Source organism: Physeter macrocephalus, chromosome 8, assembly GCF_002837175.3.
Source record: "Physeter macrocephalus isolate SW-GA chromosome 8, ASM283717v5, whole genome shotgun sequence".
NCBI lineage: Eukaryota > Metazoa > Chordata > Mammalia > Artiodactyla > Physeteridae > Physeter > Physeter macrocephalus.
The window spans coordinates 156,031,059-156,051,029 of record NC_041221.1 but is presented as its reverse complement, the minus strand read 5'-3'; the positions used below and the strand labels follow the sequence as shown (position 1 = coordinate 156,051,029).

Below are 19,971 nucleotides of genomic sequence, written 5' to 3'. Positions count from 1 at the left end.
GGTTTTAAGACTCTCTACTCCAGCTTTCTTTTCACCACTCCATAATATTTCAACTAATACTGCATAGTATTACACCATCACAAAAGCTAAGCCAATGTAACTTACTCCTCAGAAAGCAACGATTACCAACATTTTCTAACAAACACAGAAAGTACAAATAGGTCACCTTTTAACTCAGTCATTCTTTCCCTCTTGATTTTTATTTTTCTTCTTTCTATTTTACTTCAATATCTGATGCAAGAGAGAGGAGCTGCCAAAGTAAACTTCTGAGTTATAGAACTTAACAAAGAGGCTTGGATGAGATCTGGAAACCAATTATTAGGTGCTTCATTTCCTATGAAACTAGCTGGGAGACCTTAGGCAAGCCATTTTACTTCTCTGGGTTTCATTTCTTTAATCTAGGAAATAAGGTAACTTGACTGGCCAAGTCCAGGGTCTCTTTGATTTGGGTGTTTTTGTCTTTATTACATAACTATGGCATAGAGCAGGGGTCCCCAAACCCCAGGCCGTGGACCGCTACTGGTCCGCAGCCTGTTAGGAACTGGGTCGCACAGCAGAAGGTGAGCAGCGGGCAAGCGAGCGAAGCTTTATCTGCCGCCCCCCAGCTCTCCCCATCGCCCCCCAGCGCTCCCCATCAATCCCCAGCGCTCCCCAGCACCCCCTAGTGCTCCCCAGCGCTCCCATTACTGCCTGAACCACTAACCCCCCATCCGTGGAAAAATTGTATTCCACAAAACCCGTCCCTGGTGCCAAAAATGTTGGGGACTGCTGGTATAGAGTATTGTTAGTAATGAGAAATGAAAATAATGAACTCCTCTGATGCATCTAGCAAATGTGTGTGTGTGTGTATGTGTGTGAGACACTCCAAATTACTCAGGGTCAGTCAACAAGTCAGCTTAATATCACTTTCCCAAATCCTCAAGCACTTTTCTTCCAAAGCCACTTTATGGGACAGCTATTAAATGAGCACTCCCACTCACACTTCTGCTTTTTGCACACAATTCAGCTTTCTTCCTTTTCTTTGGTCTAACTGGAAGGTTACAAAGCAAGCAGGAGTGAATCATTGCATCAATCACTACCTTCTACAAACTTTCAATAAATTATAAATACTTTTCTTTCCTCACAGTCATTAAATATGCCTGGAATTTTCATGCAGAAACTTTTTTTTTGTAATTTCAAGAGTTAGAGAGAGGAAAATATAATTATATTATGATCATATTGTCATCTATTTCCAAAACTATTCACAATTTCCTAAGCATTTTCAGATACTTACTTCAGTTAAGTCTCATAGCAACTCTGATAGGACAATTATAATTCTTCCATTTTACAGATAAGCAAAGTAAGGTTCAAGAGGTTAAATGGTTTGCCCAGATGTATATACCTATTAATAAGGTCTGCTAGGACTTAAGGCCAGACCTTCTCACTCCTAACCAAATATTTTTTTTCCCTTCAAATTTTACTAAGAGTGATGTTTTACTAATATAACATTGATTTAATTTTATCCAGAGTTTTCCTCTGAGTCGTAGATACTATTTCTAGTATCTAGAAAGCATTTTACCTAGCTTTGTTCAACACACTTCTATTACTTCCTCATTCTTATCTTTGTAAGAAGAAAACTGGACCTATCAGGTTAGAGTCAGTTATCAACACTCTGAATATTGCCATCAACTTGAAAAACAAAACATACCAGGTTCTTACAATATGCAAATCACATAAGGTACCTTGAAAACATGTGTCTTTTATTATGTGTTACACATACACACACAACACACACACAGATCTATTCATGTGAATAGCCTTCTTTCTTAATGAAAAAGAAATCACTACGTCCTACAAATGAGACCCAACAAAAACTCTATGACCCTCTCTCAGAGCACAGGTTCAAATCCTAGCTCTGCCACTTACCAGCTATGTGATCACAGAAATAACAATAAGATCTAACTTCTAAAGCTGTTGCAGGTTTACATAAATCTTGTAAAGTACTTAGCATAGCGCCCGTTGCATGTGAAATGCTCCATGAAAGCTGTCTTTAACGTACACATGATATCATTATCAACACTATTTCTGTGTAGATTAGTAGTGGCAGATTTTTTAGAACCAAAATATCTCCTGCTATTCACTCATACAGTATCAGCCAATGAAATGAAAATTTCTTTTTATATTAGCTTAGTCTTAGGTAGTGGCCAGGGCATAGTAGCTTGCGGACATAGATGCCCGTTGATTAGTTCTAGTTCCATTAATAACTAGCCATGTGGAAATATTTTAAATTATTGGTAGCACTATATTTCACGTACTTCATCTATAAAACAGAGGAACAGAATTAATTTTAAGAATGTTTCAGAGAGGAAGTAGTTAAAATTATAGCATACTGTTAAGATTAAATAAAAGAAAGCATTTACGTTTTACTTGAAACCACTTTGTTTATACTCTTTTCTAACATAGGACTATTAGAAATATTAAGGATTTTTTTTCCATGCAGAAAGTTACAGTAATCAAGAAAGCTTGACCTTTTCATTATTTTGTGGCCATTCATTATTAAATCATGTTCAATTATCTCCCCCTCCTGACAAGAGGATGATTCTCGTTTAGTGTTTCTTAGAAGTTACCACTGCCTAATATCTGGAAAATTGAATCTAGTATGGGACCAATATTTACAGACCTGTTTTCCATTATAATTAATAAAGCTGTCCCAGCAGTACAGCAAGGGCAATCTTCCCCAGATTTATAAAACTTGACAGTTCCCATCACCCTATGATAATTTTCACGTTAATATTGTGTCTTCTTATCTGCTCCTTCTGAAGCCGATTTTACATAAATCATGGCTCTAGATCATTGACAAAGTGAAGCAGGCGTGTCAAAAACAAGAGGAGAATTCCTTTTCAGGAGGAGTATTCTCAGAGTAAGAGACATTTTTATGCCTGGGCTCTATTTTCTTTGAGAGTAACTCATCCCTTTCCCTTGTTGGGGGTGACTTATCCTGATGTGTGATCTCGAGCTATAGGTACTTACATAGCCAGGTAGGCTGGCTAGGTATAGCATGAAGGATTATACTAATGGGAAGTTTTGGTTACAGTTTTGTAGTTTTAAATATTTGCTGTCTTTTTCTACCAAATCCATCCCTACAGAGGCCTTCACTTGTGGCCCTTTGTCTAAAAGAAGCATGCATCCCACCTTATAGACATCAGGCTTGCTCATGTGACTTACTTTGGCAAAAACAAATGATTTATGCCTATCAAGCAGCAGAAACTTTTTTTTTCAGTAACTCTACCACTTTATTGACTTTAGCCAACAGCAGAATATCTAATAAATTAATAAAAATGTACTACTGGTTGTTATCAAAATTCTGCCAATATATTGTTTATTTTTTTTTTGAATTTTTGAATTTCATTTTATTTATTTTTTACACAGCAGGTTCTTATTAGTTATCTGTTTTATACATATTAGTGTATACATGTCAATCCTAATCTCCCAATTCATCACACCACCACCACCACCACCACCCGCCGCTTTCCCTCCTTGGTGTCCATACATTTGTTCCCTACATCTGTGTCTCTATTTCTGCCCTGCTAACCAGTTCATCTGTACCATTTTTCTAGGTTCCACATATATGGGTTAATATATGATATTTGTTTTTCTCTTTCTGACTTACTTCACTCTATATGACAGTCTCTAGGTCCATCCACGTCTCTACAAATGACCCAATTTCATTCCTCTTTATGGCTGAGTAATATTCCATTGTATATATGTACCACATTTTCTTTATCCATCCGTCTGTCAATGGGCATTTAGGTTGTTTCCACGACCTGGCTATTGTAAATAGTGCTGCAATGAACATTGGGGTGCATGTGTCTTCTTGAATTAGGGTTTTCTCAGGGTATATGCCCAGTACCGGGATTGCTGGGTCATATGGTAGTTCTATTTTTAGTTTTTTAAGGAACCTCCATACTGTTCTCCAGGGTGGCTGTATCAATTTACATTCCCAGAAACAGTGCAAGAGTGTTCCCTTTTCTCCACACCCCCTCTAGCATTTATTTTCCTTTTCATATATATCCAGAAGCGGGATTGCTGATTTTTTGAGGAACTGTTTTCCATAGTGGCTGCACCAATTGACATTCACACCAACAGTGCACAAGGGTTCCCTTTTCTTTACATCCTCACCAACACTTGTTATTTCTGGTCTTTTTTATAATAGCCATCCTAATAGTGTGAGGCGATATCTCATTGTGGTTTTGATTTACATTTCTCTAATGATTAGTGACATTGAGCATCCTTTCATGTGTTTGTTGGCAATTTGTATATCTTCTTTGGAAAAATGTCTATTCAGATCTTCTGCCAATTTTTGGATTGGGTTTGTTTTTTTTAAATTGAGCTGCACAAGCCGCTTGTATATTTTGGAGATTAATCCTTTGTCAGTTGCTTCATTTGCAAATATTTTCTCCCATTTTGAGGCTGTCTTTTCGTCTTGTTTATGGTTTCCTTTGCTGTGCAAAAGCTTTTAAGTTTCATTAGGTCCCGTTTGTTTATTTTTGTTTTTATTTCCATTTCTCTAGGAGGTGGGTCAAAAAGGATCTTGCTGTGATTTATGTCATACAGTACTGTAACTATGTTTTCCTCTAAGAGTTTGATAGTGTCTGGCCTTACATTTAGGTCTTTAATCCATTTTGAGTTTGTTTTTGTGTACGGTGTTAGGGAGTGTTCTAATTTCATTCTTTTACATGTACCTGTCCAGTTTTCCCAGCACCACTTATTGAAGAGGCTGTCTTTTCTCCAATGTATATCCTTCCCTCCTTTATCAAAAATAAGGTGACCATATGTGCGTGGGTTTATCTCTGGGCTTTCTATCCTGTTCCATTGATCTATATTTCTGTTTTTGTGCCAGTACCATACTGTCTTGATTACTATGGCTTTGTACTATAGTCTGAAATCAGGGAGTCTGATTCCTCCAGCTCCTTTTTTTCCCTCAAGATTGTTTTGGCTATTCACGGTCTTTTGTGTCTCCATACAAATTGTGAAATTTTTTGTTCTAGTTCTGTAAAAAATGCCACTGGTAATTTGATAGGGATTACATTGAATCTGTAGATTGCTTTGGGTAGTAGAGTCATTTTCACAATATTTATTCTTCCAATCCAAGAACATGGTAAATCTCTCCATTTGTTTGTGTCATCTTTGATTTCTTTCATCAGTGTCTTACACTTTTCTGAGTGCAGGTCTTTTCCCTGCTTAGGTAGGTTTATTCCCAGGTATTTTATTTTTTTTGTTGCAGTAGTGAATGGGATTGTTTCCTTAATTTCTCTTTCCGATATTTTGTTGTTAGTGTATAGGAATGCAAGAGATTTCTGTGCATTAATTTTGTATCATGCAATTTTACCAAATTCATTGATTAGCTCTAGCAGTTTTCTGGTGGCATCTTTAAGATTCTCTATGTGTAGTATCATGTCATCTACAAACAGTGACAGTTTTACCTCTTCTTTTCCAATTTGTGTTCCTTTTATTTCTTTTTCTTCTCTGATTGTAGTGGCTAGGACTTCCAAACCTATGTTGAATAGCAGTGGCAAGAGTGGACAACCTTGTCTTGTTCCTGATCTTGGAGGAAATGCTTTCAGTTTTTGACCAATGAGAATGATGTTTGCTGTGGATTTGTTACAATGGCTATTATTACGTTGAGGTAGGTTCCCTCTGTGCCCACTTTCTGGAGAGTTTTTATCATAAATGGGTGTTGAATTTTGTCAAAAGCTTTTTCTGCATCTACTGAGATGATCATATGGTTTTTCTCCTTCAATTTGTTAATATGGTGTATCACATTGATTGATTTGTGTATGGTGAAGAATCCTTGCATTCCTGGGATAAATCCCACTTGATCTTGGTGTATGATCCTTTTCATGTATTGTTGGATTCAGCTTGCTAGTATTTTGTTGAGGATTTTTGTGTCTATGTTCATCACTGATATTGGCCTGTAATCTTCTTTTCTTCTAGTATCTTTGGTTTTCGTATCAGGTGATGGTGGCTTCATAGGATGAGTTTGAAAGTGTTCCTTTCTCTGCAATTTTTTGGAATAGTTTCAGAAGGATACGTGTTAACTCTTGTCTAAATGTTTGGTAGAATGCACCTGTGAAGCCATCTGGTCCTGGACTTTTGTTTGTTGGAAGATTTTTAATCACAGTTTCAATTTCATTACTTGTGAATGGTCTGTTCATTTTTTCTATTTTTTCCTGGTTCAGTCTTAGAAGGTTATACCTTTTTAAGAATTTGTCCATTTCTTCCAGTTTGTCCATTTTACTGGCATAGAGTTGCTTGTAATAATCTCTTATGATGCTTTGTATTTCTGAGGTGTCCACTGTAACTTCTCCTTTTTCATTTCTAATTTTATTGATTTGAGGGTCTGTTCATTTTTTCTATTTTTTCCTGGTTCAGTCTTAGAAGGTTATACCTTTTTAAGAATTTGTCCATTTCTTCCATTCTATTTCATTTCTTTCTGCTCTGATCTTTATGAGCTCGTTCCTTCTGCTAACTTTGGGGCTTTTTGTTCTTCTTTGTCTAATTGCTTTAGGTGTAAGGTTAGGTTGTTTATTTGAGATTTTTCTTATTTCTTGAGGTAGGATTGCATTGCTATAAATTTCCCTCTTAGTACTGCTTTTGCTGCATCCCATAGATTTTGGATCATCGTGTTTTCGTTTTAATTTGCCTCTAGGTATTTTCTGATTTCCTCTTTGATTTCTTCAGTGATCTCTTGGTTATTTAGTAACGTAGTGTTTAGCCTCCATGCTTTTGTGTTTTTTTATATTTTTCTCTGTAACTGATTTCTAATCTCATAGCATTGTGGTTGGAAAAAGATGCTTGATATGATTTCAATTTTCTTAAATTTACTGAGGCTTGATTTGTGACCCAAGATGTGATCTATCCTCGAGAATGTTCTGTGTGCACTTAAGAACAAAGTGTAATCTGCTCTTTTCGGATGGAATGTCCTATAAATATCAATTTAATCTGTGTGTTCTATTGTGTCATTTAAATCTTGTGTCCTTATTAACTTTCTGTCAGGATGATCTGTCCATTGATGTAAGTGAGGTGTTATAGTCCCCCACTATTATTGTGTTACTGTCAATTTCCTGTTTTATAGCTGTTAGCAGTTGCCTTAGGTATTGAGGTGCTCCTATGTTGCATTCAGGTATATTTATAATTGTTATATGTTCTTCTTGGATTGATCCCTTGATCAATCCAAGTAGTGTCCTTCCTTGTCTCTTGTAACATTCTTTATTTTAAAGTCTATTTTCCCTGATATGAGTATTGCTACTCCAGCTTTTGATTTCCGTTTGCATGGAATATCTTTTTCCCTCCCCTCACTTTCTTTCTGTATGTGTCCCTAGGTCTCAAGTGGGTGTCTTGTAGATAGCATATATATATGGGTATTGTTTTTGTATCCATTCTGTGAGCCTGTGTCTTTTGGTTGGAGCATTTAATCCATTCACGTTTAAGGTAATTGTCGATATGTACGTTCCTGTTATCATTTTCTTAATTGTTATGGGTTTGTTTTTGTACATCCTTTTCTTCTCTTGTGTTTTCCACTTAGAGAAGTTACTTTAGCATTTGTTGTAGAGCTGGTTTGGTGGTGCTGAATTCTCTTAGCTTTTGCTTGTCAGTAAAGCTTTTGATTTCTCCATTGAATCTGAATGAAATCCTTGCCGGGTAGAGTAATCTTGGATGTAGGTTCTTCCCTTTCATTACTTTAAATATATCATGCCACTCCCTTCTGGGAGTTTGCTGAGAAATCAGCTATTAACCTTTTGGGAGTCCCCTTGTATGTTATTTGTCATTTTTCCCTTGCTGCTTTCAATAATTTTTCTTTGTCTTTAATTTTTGTCCATTGATTACTATGTTTTTTGGCATGCTTCTCCTTGGGTTTATCCTGCCAGGGACTCTCTGCACTCCCTGGACTTGATTAACTATTTCCTTTCCCACGTTAGGGAAGTTTTCGACTATAATATCTTCAAATATTTTCTCAGGTCCTTTCTCTCTCTCCTCTCCTTCTGGGACCCCTATTATGCGGATGTTGTTGTGTTTAATGTTGTCCCAGAGGTCTCATAGGCTGTCTTCATTTCTTTTCTTTCTTTATTCTGTCCCATGGCAGTGAATTCCTTCATTGTTTTTCAGAGGTCCTGGATCATCTTCAGTATCATTATTCTGAACTCTTTTTCTGGAAGGTTGCCTATCTCCACTTCATTTAGTTGTTTTTCTGGGGTTTTATATTGTTCCTTCATCTGGTACATAGTCTTCTGCCTTTTCATTTTGTCTCTTTCTGTGAATGTGGTTTTCGTTCCACAGGCTGCAGAATTGTAGTTCTTCCTGCTTCTTCAAGCAGAAACTTTAAGAATCATTTTATTCTTTTGTTATTTCACCTTTGACTCTGAGAATGGCATGCCACAGAATGAAAAAGCACAGCGGAAAGAGCAATACAAGCATACGTATAATATTATATATAAATTTTAAACCACTGAGATTTGAGGGTTATTTTCTACCATAGCATAGTCTAGCTTAACCTGACAAATACAGTCCGATTCTACCTTACATGTGTGCAATCAACTTAGATAGATAGATAGATAGATAGATGCCATAACAATAAGGAGAAAAGAATTTACACACTAGGCAAAAATATAGCCAAGGACAAGTCTTTCTGCAAACACAAATTCAGAACAGCTCAGTCATCACTGGATTGGAAAACTGGCCTCTCAGCAAACACAGGTATCTGTTTAGTAACTTATTCTATGGTCTTGGAAGAAGGCTCTACCATTTCTGGATACTTTTCTACAAGATTGCTTGTACATCATAATGCCACCTGGATAATGCGTATCACCTTATAGAATTACTGTGAAAAGTGAATGAGATGATATATATATAAAGGTCTTACAAATGCTAGCATATTATATTCTTATTATTATTACAGAGTTGGTAGTATCAGTACTATTTTAATGGACTGCTGATTCATAGCAGCCCAATTTATATAGTTAAACACAAAATAATAAATTAAGTTCATACCATGTGCTCTTGATTGCAAGTGTTATTTCTGTTTTAGGATGCCAGATGTCTATTCTTTCTCCTCTATGAAAGCCATGTCACAGCCATTGTCCTATCTTCATCCTCTGCAATTTCTCATTCACATGAATTCCATGAAATTCCACCCTCGCTATTCACACCCACGGTGGGCCTATTTTTCCCAGGCCAAATTCATTTTTTTCATACCTTAACTAATTTACCAACCATCTCTATGGCAACCCCCTGGGCCTCTTGCCCCACAGTAGCTCCCAGAGTTCTCTATACTTGACAGATAAACTAGATCTATTAATTGCTGAGTTTTACAGAATAAGAAAACATGAAGAAATTTCTCTTAGGAACTCATGGGAACATGGGAAACCTAAATACACACCAGACATTTGCTTTATGACAGAGCTGCTAAATATCAGGAAATAAAGAACAGCATTTTAGGGGTGAAAAGGACCTTCACATTTAATCTAGTTAAATTTTTTATTTTGAGATGAAGATATTGAGGACCGAAAGAGAAAATGACTTGCTCAGGGCCATTCAACTATATGGTAACACAACCACAAAGGAAACTCTCTTAAAAGGAATCATAGTTTTTTTGTGCTGTATCCAGCTGCCTTATTTTATCAAAGAAGATAAAGGAAAAAGTGTTAATTGGCTATGCAAGGCTGCTAATCAGTAATGTGCAGGAAAATTGCAACACACGTTTTAGTTGCTTAGATGTAAGCTGAAAGAAAAAAATAAAAGGAAAATACAGAGAAGACTAGATGCACAGATGTCCATATATAGAACTTCACAACTCTGTTTAAAATCCATTTTCCATGAAAGCAGGTGGTAGAGATAAACTGAACTTAAAATCAATTTGCATTGCATATGCTAGATATTTATGATAAATAAACCCATTTGTAGAATGTGAAAAGCAAGTGAGATCTAGGTTGGCTAGGTTCTGACACTCTCTGCAACTCACTGTCTACTCTCAGGCAAACCTTGGTTGATTAATAGTTTTCACATTCATTTCTTACAGTATCATTTTGTGATAGAAATTCTCTCTGCCTATTAAAAGTAAATGAATAGTCTTCATTTCCACAGATACATATGTGTTCTCATTTGGGAAATGACTATCTTTTATTTCCCCCTATTTCGAGTGAGATATATATAGTTCGAATGAGATGCATATACTTTTCCAAAATAAGGAAACAGTAGTTCAAGAAGAAAATCATATAGTCCTGAAAATACAACAGGGGGTGTTAGGAATTTTGGTAAAGGAGATTGTGTGCCTCACCCACTAGGACAGGTGAGAATTCAGCTCTACCCAATCATTTTCAAATGCAAATGACAACCCAGATATTTAAGATGTAAAGATGTTTAAGATTTGCATATGAAATTTCTCAATTGTTCAGTGTTGATGGAAATAAATAAAATTTAACTCTGTCCATATCTAATGATTTGTGCTATAGGCTGTAGTTACACAATTGACTGCCAATTTACAAACAGTGATTTTTACCTCTTTGGAGTAATTACCCAAAGTAAATACAACTGGCCTTAATCTTTGATATTTAGCCCTAAAATTTTATTTTTCTATCAATCTAATTTTACTCTCAGTCACTAATACTGGTAACAAGAAATCACCCACTTAGAAAATGTAATCATTTAATCATTGAGTGGTTACAATTAATGTTCATGATTGCATTATATGTTTAGCAAGGAGGTATTTCACAGCTCATGCATTACACATGTCTTTTATATTACAAAGCTCTTCACCACTTAGCAGTGAACAGTAGATATGATGAAAATCAAAGTGAATGGTGCTGTAAGTCATACAAGTAAAGGCGGATTAGAAATCATGTTTGGAAACTATTCCAGTAAACTCAGTTATCTACATTGAAGCTTTCATCTTATTATCAATGTCATTTATTGTACTTCAGTATTCACAAATAAAGATACCATCTTACAGAGCTGATAGAGAAATGCTTATGGGCAAAACAATTAGGTTTGTGGAGGGTAGGGGAGAAGAACTAGAGAAAATGCTATTTTTTAGTATTTTTGACATTATTCTGAGAGATGATGTATAACAAGGACTAGTTAATTTGGGGGTGGATCAATTGGGAGACAAATGTGAAAAATTAAACATTTATGATGTGGTTTATATGTTAAACATGAAGCACTGTCAGTTTCTTGAATAGCAGAGACACCATATATAAAAGTAAACAAGGGAACTTCCCTGGCGGTCCAGTGGTTAAGACCCCATGCTTTCACTGCAGCGGGTGCAGGTTTGATCCCTGGTCAGGGAACTAAAATCCCACATGCCGCAAGGCACGGCCAGGAGAAAAAAAAAAAAAAGAACAAAATAATGCCATTTGCAACAACATGGATGCAACTAGAGATTATCAAACTAAGTGAAGTCAGAAAGAGAAAGACAAATACCCTATGATGGAACTTATATATGGAATCTAAAATAGACACAAATGAACCAATCTATGAAACAGGAACAGACTCACAGACATAGAGATCAGACTTGTGGTTGCCAAGGGGGAGGGGGGTGGGGGAGGGATGCACTGGGAGTTTGGGGTTGGTAGATGCAAACTATTATATTTAGAATATGGATAAACAAGGTCCTACTGTATAACACAGACAGGGAACTATATTCAAAATCCTGTGATAAACCATAATGGAAAAGAATTTTTAAAAACATATATGCATATAACTGAGTCACTTTGCTGTACAGCAGAGATTGGCACAGCATTAGCATAACTATAATTCAATAAAATTTTTTTTTTTTTTTTTTGTGGTACGTGGGCCTCTCACTGTTGTGGCCTCTCCCATTGCGGGGCACACGCTCCGGAAGCACAGGCTCAGCGGCCATGGCTCACGGGCCTAGCTGCTCCACGGCATGTGGGATCTTCCTGGACCGGGGCACAAACCCGTGTCCACTGCATCGGCAGGCGGACTCTCAACCACTGCACCACCACGGAAGCCCGAAGAAATTTTTTTTTAAGTAAGCAAAAAAATAATATACTTAGTCATGCTTAACATATGTGTCAATTCTCTAGTCCTTGGGCTTTTCTGATCTCTTTCTGCCCTGGATTAATAAAACTAGCTGTTCTTGATTTCCTAAACGAGGTAGACTTCAGGAGTGGCAAATGAGAACAGTAAACAAATTCTGCTCAGCTCCAGCTTGTATACCCCAGAAATGCTTTTCTGGGCTATTACGCCTGCAGTGTGCTGTGTGACCTTCATAATAACCTCCTTTTGAAGAAAAGAAAGTTAAGTATAAAACAAAACAAAACAAAAAAAAGCATTATTTTCCTCACTGCTATTTGATGCCCTTTTCAGTCTCTGACATGCTCAAATTTGCATAGGTGCAATGCTGGATAGCATTATTTTCTGAAAATGCAAAAATAGGATGAAGGAATTATTTGACTGCATCAAATAGAGTGAAAGAAACATTCAATGAGTCTGTGTACAGAGCACAATGTCTATAGAGTCAGTCTCCACCATCTCACATTTTCATGTTTTTAAAAATTATTTAATGGTTTACATTTATTTGGGGACAGCAGCTGAACAGGAGAGCTCTTTTAGTTGGATCAGTCACAGTGATGAACATGTCTTTTAAACGTAGCAAAAGAAGAATTTCGATTGAATTAGGAAACACCATATACTTGGATAAAAATTAATGTTGTCTTGACCTGGTTGGTTTTGATAGATGGTCAAAATAAGATATTAGTCCTCAAAATTACTGTAAATAGTAGTCATGCAATCCTTTTATTATGTTTTCTTTCTGATGAGACTCTTCTGCAAGTAACACTATTATACAAATATACTGGATCCAACAGTTTCTTAGTTAAGGCCAGATCTGCCTGGTGATCCATAGGTTCACTTAGCAAGTGAATAATAATATCTTATAAGCAATAAATATGTTTCTGAAAAAGTAAAATATTGTTGCTAAATTGTTTCTCACTTGATGTTATTGCCCCATGTAAATATAATTGCTAGTCCTATAAGTTAACATTTTGTTGATATATGTATATAGTTATCATATTAAATGCTATTACTTCATTGCACTGTCTCCATAAAAGTAGGTATTATCAAGTTTAGAAATAACTTTTTTAATTTAATTGATTCATCTTATTACCTCATGTGTTTGTTTGTGAAAGGCAGTGGGGTAAAAACTTGAGATCTGGGTAAATAACTCTATTGAACAGCCTTGAACAAATTACTTAGCTCCTCTAAACTTAAGTTGCTTCATCTGTAAAATGAAAAATATTACTTCTCTGAGAAGCTTGTGAGAAATAAAATGATGTCATGCATGTTTCACAGATGCTAGAAAGTCATAAAACCCACTGTCCCTTCCTAGCACACAACTGAGCTACACTTCCCAGCCCCATTTTTATCTCCACAGGAACACACAGCTAGTTCTTGCCCACGGAATGTAAGCAGAAATGAAATTTGTCACCTTGAAAACAATTTTCCTTAGACTTCCTATGACTCCTCTGTGCAGCCCCTCTCCACCTCTAAAGCCCCATTTCCTCACTAGGTACTGTCAGAGCAACCTTGGAATTTAAAATTCCAATGTGGGATTATTTTTTTAATAGTTAAACCTTCTTTTTTTTTAGTTGAAGTATAGTTGATTTACAATATTGTGCTAGTTTCTGGTGGACAGCAAAGTAATTTTGTTAGATATATATATATTCTTTTTCATATTCTTTTCCATTATAGGTTATTACAAGATATTGAATATAGTTCCCTATGCTATACAGTAGGACCTTGTTGTTTATCTATTTTATATACAGTAGTTTGTATCTGCTAATCCCAGACTCCTAGTTTATCCCTCCCCCACCTTTCACCTTTGGTAACCATAAATTTGTTTTCTTTGTCTTCAAGTCTGTTTCTGTTGTGTAAATAAGTTCATGTTATATTTTAGATTCCACATTTAAGTGATATCATAGAGTATTTGTATTTCTCTTTCTAACTTACTTCACCTAGTATAATTTCTAGGTCCATCCATGTTGCTGCGAATGGCATTATTTCATTCTTTTTTATGGCTGAGTAATATTCCATTGTATATATGTACCACATCTTCTTTTCCATTCATCTGTTGATAGACATTTAGGTTGCTTCCATGTCTTGGCTATCCTGTGGTGCACAGGATTAGTTGTACCGCGGCATGTGGGATCTTCCTGGACTAGGGCTTGAACCCGTGTCCCCTGCATTGACAGGTGGATTCTTAACCACTGTGCCACCAGGGAAGCCCTATTTTTTTTTTTCTATTTGGAGAATTATCTGACCAATCTGTACACTGATATAGGCAGAGAAGGTTGAACTTGAGCTTAGTATTAAGAAAAATGAGCACAAAGACCTGAAATAGGTTCAACTTATCCAAAAAACCTCAATAAAATAAAGGATATGGTGTGAGAATAATGGGCAATGTTTGAAGATATAGGGTAGATTACATATATTTTAGAAATCAAGCAACAAACATGGACTTTATCCACGGAGCTGGTGTTTCTAAAATTGTGGTCTGCATGCCACTGTTGAAAAGTAAGATGAATTTAGTGGTACAGAGTTCTTTTTTAAATTTTATTTTAGTATTTATGCATTTATTGTAATAGAAATCAAGAAAATATAACTTGCACATGGAATCGAAGCCAAAAAGGTGGGTTAAAGACTAAAAGGAAGTATATAATAGTTAATGTACATGGGAACGCCAAAAAGTATGAAACAATGATGTTTACATTTCTAAAGATGATATGGAAGATTTAACGGTTTTCTAGACTTATCATGGTGACCATTTTGAAATGTATAGAAATATGTTGTGTACCAGGAACTAACATAGTGTTGTAGGTCAATCAGACTTCAAAAACAAACAAGCAAACTCATAGAAAAAAAGATCAGATTTATGGTTATTAGAAGCAGGGGTGGTGGGAGGGAGAACTGGATGAATGTAGCCAAAAGGTACAAACTTCCAGTTATAAGATAAAGAAGTACTAGGCATGTAATGTACAACATGACAAATTAACACTGCTATATGTTATATTTAAAAGTTAAGAGAGTAAATCCTAAGAGTTCTCATCACAAGGAAGAATTTGTTTTCTATTCCTTTAATTTATTATGTATATGAGATTATTGATGTTCACTAAAGTTATGATGGTAATCATTTCATGATCTATTTACGTCAAATCATTATGCTGTACACCTTAAACTAATACAGTTCTGTATGTCAATTATATCTCAATAAAACTGGAAGAAAACAAGATTTAACGTTTTTCTAATGTAGGAAGAACATGATGTATTTCTTTTTGATTCATAATAATGGCAATGGTATCCCAAGAATGTAGGTTCTCCTAAGAAACTCATTTGCCCATTTTTCTAACCCACATCTCAGGATGAGAACATCAGGAACAAAGCTCTGCTTGATACCAAAAATCACGTAGATAATTTGGTGAAATGTCCATGGCAATATGACTAGAAAGAACAAGGTCTTCTACTTGAGAGAAAACAATGAGCAATGGAAAAATATATAGTAGAATTCTGCATTGCTTACTTAAGTGAGGGAAATTTTATGGTTTTATCAATATAATTGTCACAAGCAATCCATTTTATAATTACCTACTAATCAACAACTCTAAGCAAATCACCAGGCTAATAGCATCATGGATACAAAGATGATTAAAAGAAGGCTTCCACTGGGAAGTTTATGACTAATTGGAATGAGAGGGCAGAAAAGAGGGAATAAAACAACTGCTAAAAAAATATAAGGTGGAAATTATGTTTTCATAAAGTAGGTGAAAATGCCCTGGGGGAGTTTGATGATGATGACGGTGCCTTCCATTTACTGAGTCCTTTCTATGTGTTAGGCACAATTTTAAGCATTTTCAGTGGATTATCTTACTTAATCCTGACAGTAACTCTGTAACATTGGTGATATTGAGCTTAGATATATTCAGTAATGTATACAAATCAGTGTTCAAACCTGAGCTGTCTGCTCCAAGAGTGCGCATTCTGGCATTAAGGTCTGAAAGGTCTCACTGAAGAGAAGCTGTTTTTTTATGTTTTAAAGTCATAAAGAAGGTAGGGCTGAGTTCACAAGCCATTCAAAAAAGAAAGGAGACTGAAATTCAATGTGTGTATAGGATTAGCTATTTATATTCATGAAAATATTAACAAAGTAGTTCTGTCACAAGCTGAGAAATTATAGAAAACCAAGCTGGAAAGTTCCTGAGATCAGGGGCTTACATATTAGGAACAATAGCTTGTGCTTAATTGAATCTCCTGAATTCTTGGGACATGAGGAAAGCCGTGGTTCAGGAAGACTTACTGGGACACAGTGCGAATAAAAATAGTGCAGTGATTAAAAGCATGAGTCTGAAAGCAAACCACCTGAATTCACGTCCCAGCTGCCAAATCTGATCCCTGCAAGTAAATGAACCCCTAGAAGTCTGTTTCCTTAACCGCAGTGATACCTTCAGTGTTAATGACGTTAAATATGACTATGGTAATGAGAATTAAAGTAGGTCATGTATATAAAATGTTTGCTATGGTACATGTAGTTAGTGCTCAGTAAGTGCTAGCTTTTATGATTAATGTATAAAGGATAGACTGTAGAAAAGAGAGACTGACAGCAGGGATGTAGTTTAATAGGCTCCCAACAGAGTCCAGATGAGAGCAGACACGATTGTGAACTAGGACAGTGGCAACGGCAACTGAAAAGAGGACAGTTACACAAGATATTTCAGAGGTATACGTGCCTTCGTGATTCATTAGATGTGGGAGGCAGACATGTGACTCTGAGTGTTCACGCCTGGCTCACTGGGACAATGACAGTGCTATTACCACACACAGAGCAATCAGGAAGAGGGGATGGTTTGAAGAGAAATCATGGATCCAGAATCTATCTTGATGTATTGACCAAGAATTAAAGCTATTCTTCAAGTCTTATCAATCTACCACCGAGGCAATATTTTTCTCAGGAGTGACACACATATAAATGGTGATAAAGATGATTCAGGTGGTGTATACAGAATTATCACATAGCCTCGAATTATGTGTAAGAAAATTCCTTCCTGCTTCGTCTACCCTTCTGTTTAAATCAAGGAAGTGTTTTACTTTGGTGCTAGTTACGCTTTTCCTTTTCTATACTATCTCTTCCTTTCCTTTTCCACATACTCAGAGCCCAGGGAACACAAATATGTGCACTTAAAATTTAAGAACATTTGTTCATTTTTCATTATATTCTTATATCAATTTCTATTTATGTCGAATGCTTCTCATTTTCCAATTATGGTCCTAATATGAACTTTCCTTTAAAAAAATCATTTTACTAATAACAAGGAATCAATTTAAAGAAAAAATATACTAAGGAACCCACAGTACAGTCACCACTTAGATATAACAAAATCATGAAAGGTGGACTTGAATGAGTGAGGGTTAGCAATCTCCACAGTAAACTAGGCCTAATTTTAGGCACTATTCTCTCCTAGGTTTGACAGAGGCTTCTCAAAGGGAGATAAATTTACTATAAGTCTAAGAGAAAACCACGTTGTTGTAATGGCCAAGATTCAAAAAGGCTATAATTTTGATCTTCTGATAACTTCCCAAGAAAGTTGTTAATGTAACTTCCTTGTAGATATTAACTAGTTATGGAGCCATTCTTTGAAGATAAGAATGGCATCAGAAATAAAACAAAGATCACACAGAAACTTCCAATCATTACAAAATCAACTGTCACAATAATCAGGCTGCCTGTCGGCATTGGTGTTAACTTTCAACTCAGCCCTTTCTCTTCCCAGAGGCAACTGAAATGATACCCACACACAAAAAACAAACCAGCAAGAGCAGGGAGTGGACAAGAAGACCAAGGTGGAGGCTAACCCCCATATTAACATTCACAAGGAGTTGATACAATCAATTAAATGATGCTACTCAATATCAAATCTGATATCAATACAGTTTTGCTTTGATTTCTCTAGGAAGAGTAATAGCCTTGTGATACCTTGATAAATTTTCTTGCCATGCTATAAGTAAATAGATTATTTTCTTTTGGATGTATCTCTTATTAGACAGTAAATACTCTAGATTATTCTCAGTATGACACTTTGGGGAGGGGATGATGTCAAACCCTATGATATAAAGCCAACACTTCCCTCACCACCGTTTGGTTTTAACGCCATTCCAGGCTTAAACGACTGAACAAAAGATCTGCTAGTCATAAATTTGTGGGTTCTGTTTTAGGGTGCTGTAATAACCATAGAGATACGAATATACAACAGAACTTAATGCCCAATTTCTTATTCTGGAAGCATATAGACTTAGAGATTATTTTTACATGTGCTCTCTCACAGATGGAAGACCTGTTCTAAGGCAGTCCTGAATCTGTTTTGGGGACCAAAATAAAGACTGTTCTAGTACTTGATGGTCAGTATTTCCAATGAATAAGAGAACATAAGGCCACATTTTAAAAATAAACTAGAGCATTTCTTTGATTTTATTTCAGATTCTTTTTGCAACATAAGAGTTTTTTTTTTTTTTTGAAGAAATCTGCAAATGCCAAAAACAATGTTAGGTTTTTGATTTAGAGGATGATGCTTATGAAGGTAGAATCTTAAATTTCCATTTCTGTCTAGGTCCGTAATTTGTTTCTCCTTGTACAACAGACCAAGGCCTTTTTCTAAATTAGTCAACACAAAAATATGTCCTATGAATTTCAGGAGGAAAACAATCAGGTATGCATGAATAAATCAACAGAAAACAGCTTAATTCATGGTAACAAATACAAAAAGTATGTCTTAATATGGTAAGCTATGAACACAATGTTTATATTTGAAATTAGGACATTTAAATTCACATAACTTTAAAAAGGAGTAGCTGGAATAATCTATATGGAATATGCACTCAGGGACTTCCCTGGTGGCACAGTGGTTGAGAATCTGCCTGCCAATTCAGGGGACACGGGTTCGAGCCCTGGTCTGGGAAGATCCCACATGCTGCGTAGCAACTAGGCCCGTGAGCCACAACTACTGAGCCTGCACATCTGGAGCCTGTGCTCCGCAACAAGAGAGGCCGCGACAGTGAGAGGCCCGTGCACCGCGATGAAGAGTGGCAGCTAGAGAAAGCCCTCACACAGAAACGAAGACCCAACACAGCCAAAAATAAATAAATAAATAATTTTTTTAAAAAAATGCACTCAGCATTGCAGAGGGTTTGTATTAACCTACAGCCACCCATGAGACAGATCTGGTCTGGAAATATGTTTGACTTGCCCCACATGTTTTTTTAAATCACCTTCAATTAATACCATTAAAAATTATGATATTTGATATAAAAATACTATAGATTTTTAGTTTCTCTTGAAAAAAACTGAAGTCCTGACCACATTAGGTCCCATGCATACTTGATAATTATAACTAATACTATTAGGCACTACTACTTATTGAATGCTAAGTGTTAGGTATCATTCTAAGCATTTTACCTTTTTTTTTTTAATTTTTTTAATACATACAATATGACTGTGAGGCAGATCTTTTTGTCCTCATTGGTTATCCGGGAGAGCTGGTCCCCTGAGAAATTCAGTAATTTCTTAAAATATGTAGCTGGCAAATGATGGAGTTGGGATTTGAACCCAGACCTGTCTGACACCAAAACCCAGTCCCTTATTCACTGATGAAGCCATTTCAAAATATTTAATTACTGAACATGGAATTAGTTCATATCCACTCTGGTCACTTTTCTGCATTTTTGAGACGTTAATCTTCCCCATGTGATACTTTAAATATGAAACATATTTCTTAAAAGAAACATTATACCTATGCCTAATCAGTATTTTCTTCTTTTTTAATAACTGTTACTTATTTTTAAGGGAATTAAGCAAATAATTTGCTTATCCAATTTGAATCTAATTTGCTTCAAATTGATAAAATCCATTTATATTTATGTATTGTACTAGAA

General features: G+C 35.9%; 1 protein-coding gene across 5 annotated transcripts in view; it reads right to left on the bottom strand.

The window, feature by feature from the left end:
* The window catches only part of GABRG2 (gamma-aminobutyric acid type A receptor subunit gamma2), a 121,656-nt gene that overhangs the window by 57,375 nt on the left and 44,310 nt on the right, over positions 1 to 19,971 (bottom strand). The gene's annotated exons all lie outside the window — the stretch shown is intronic.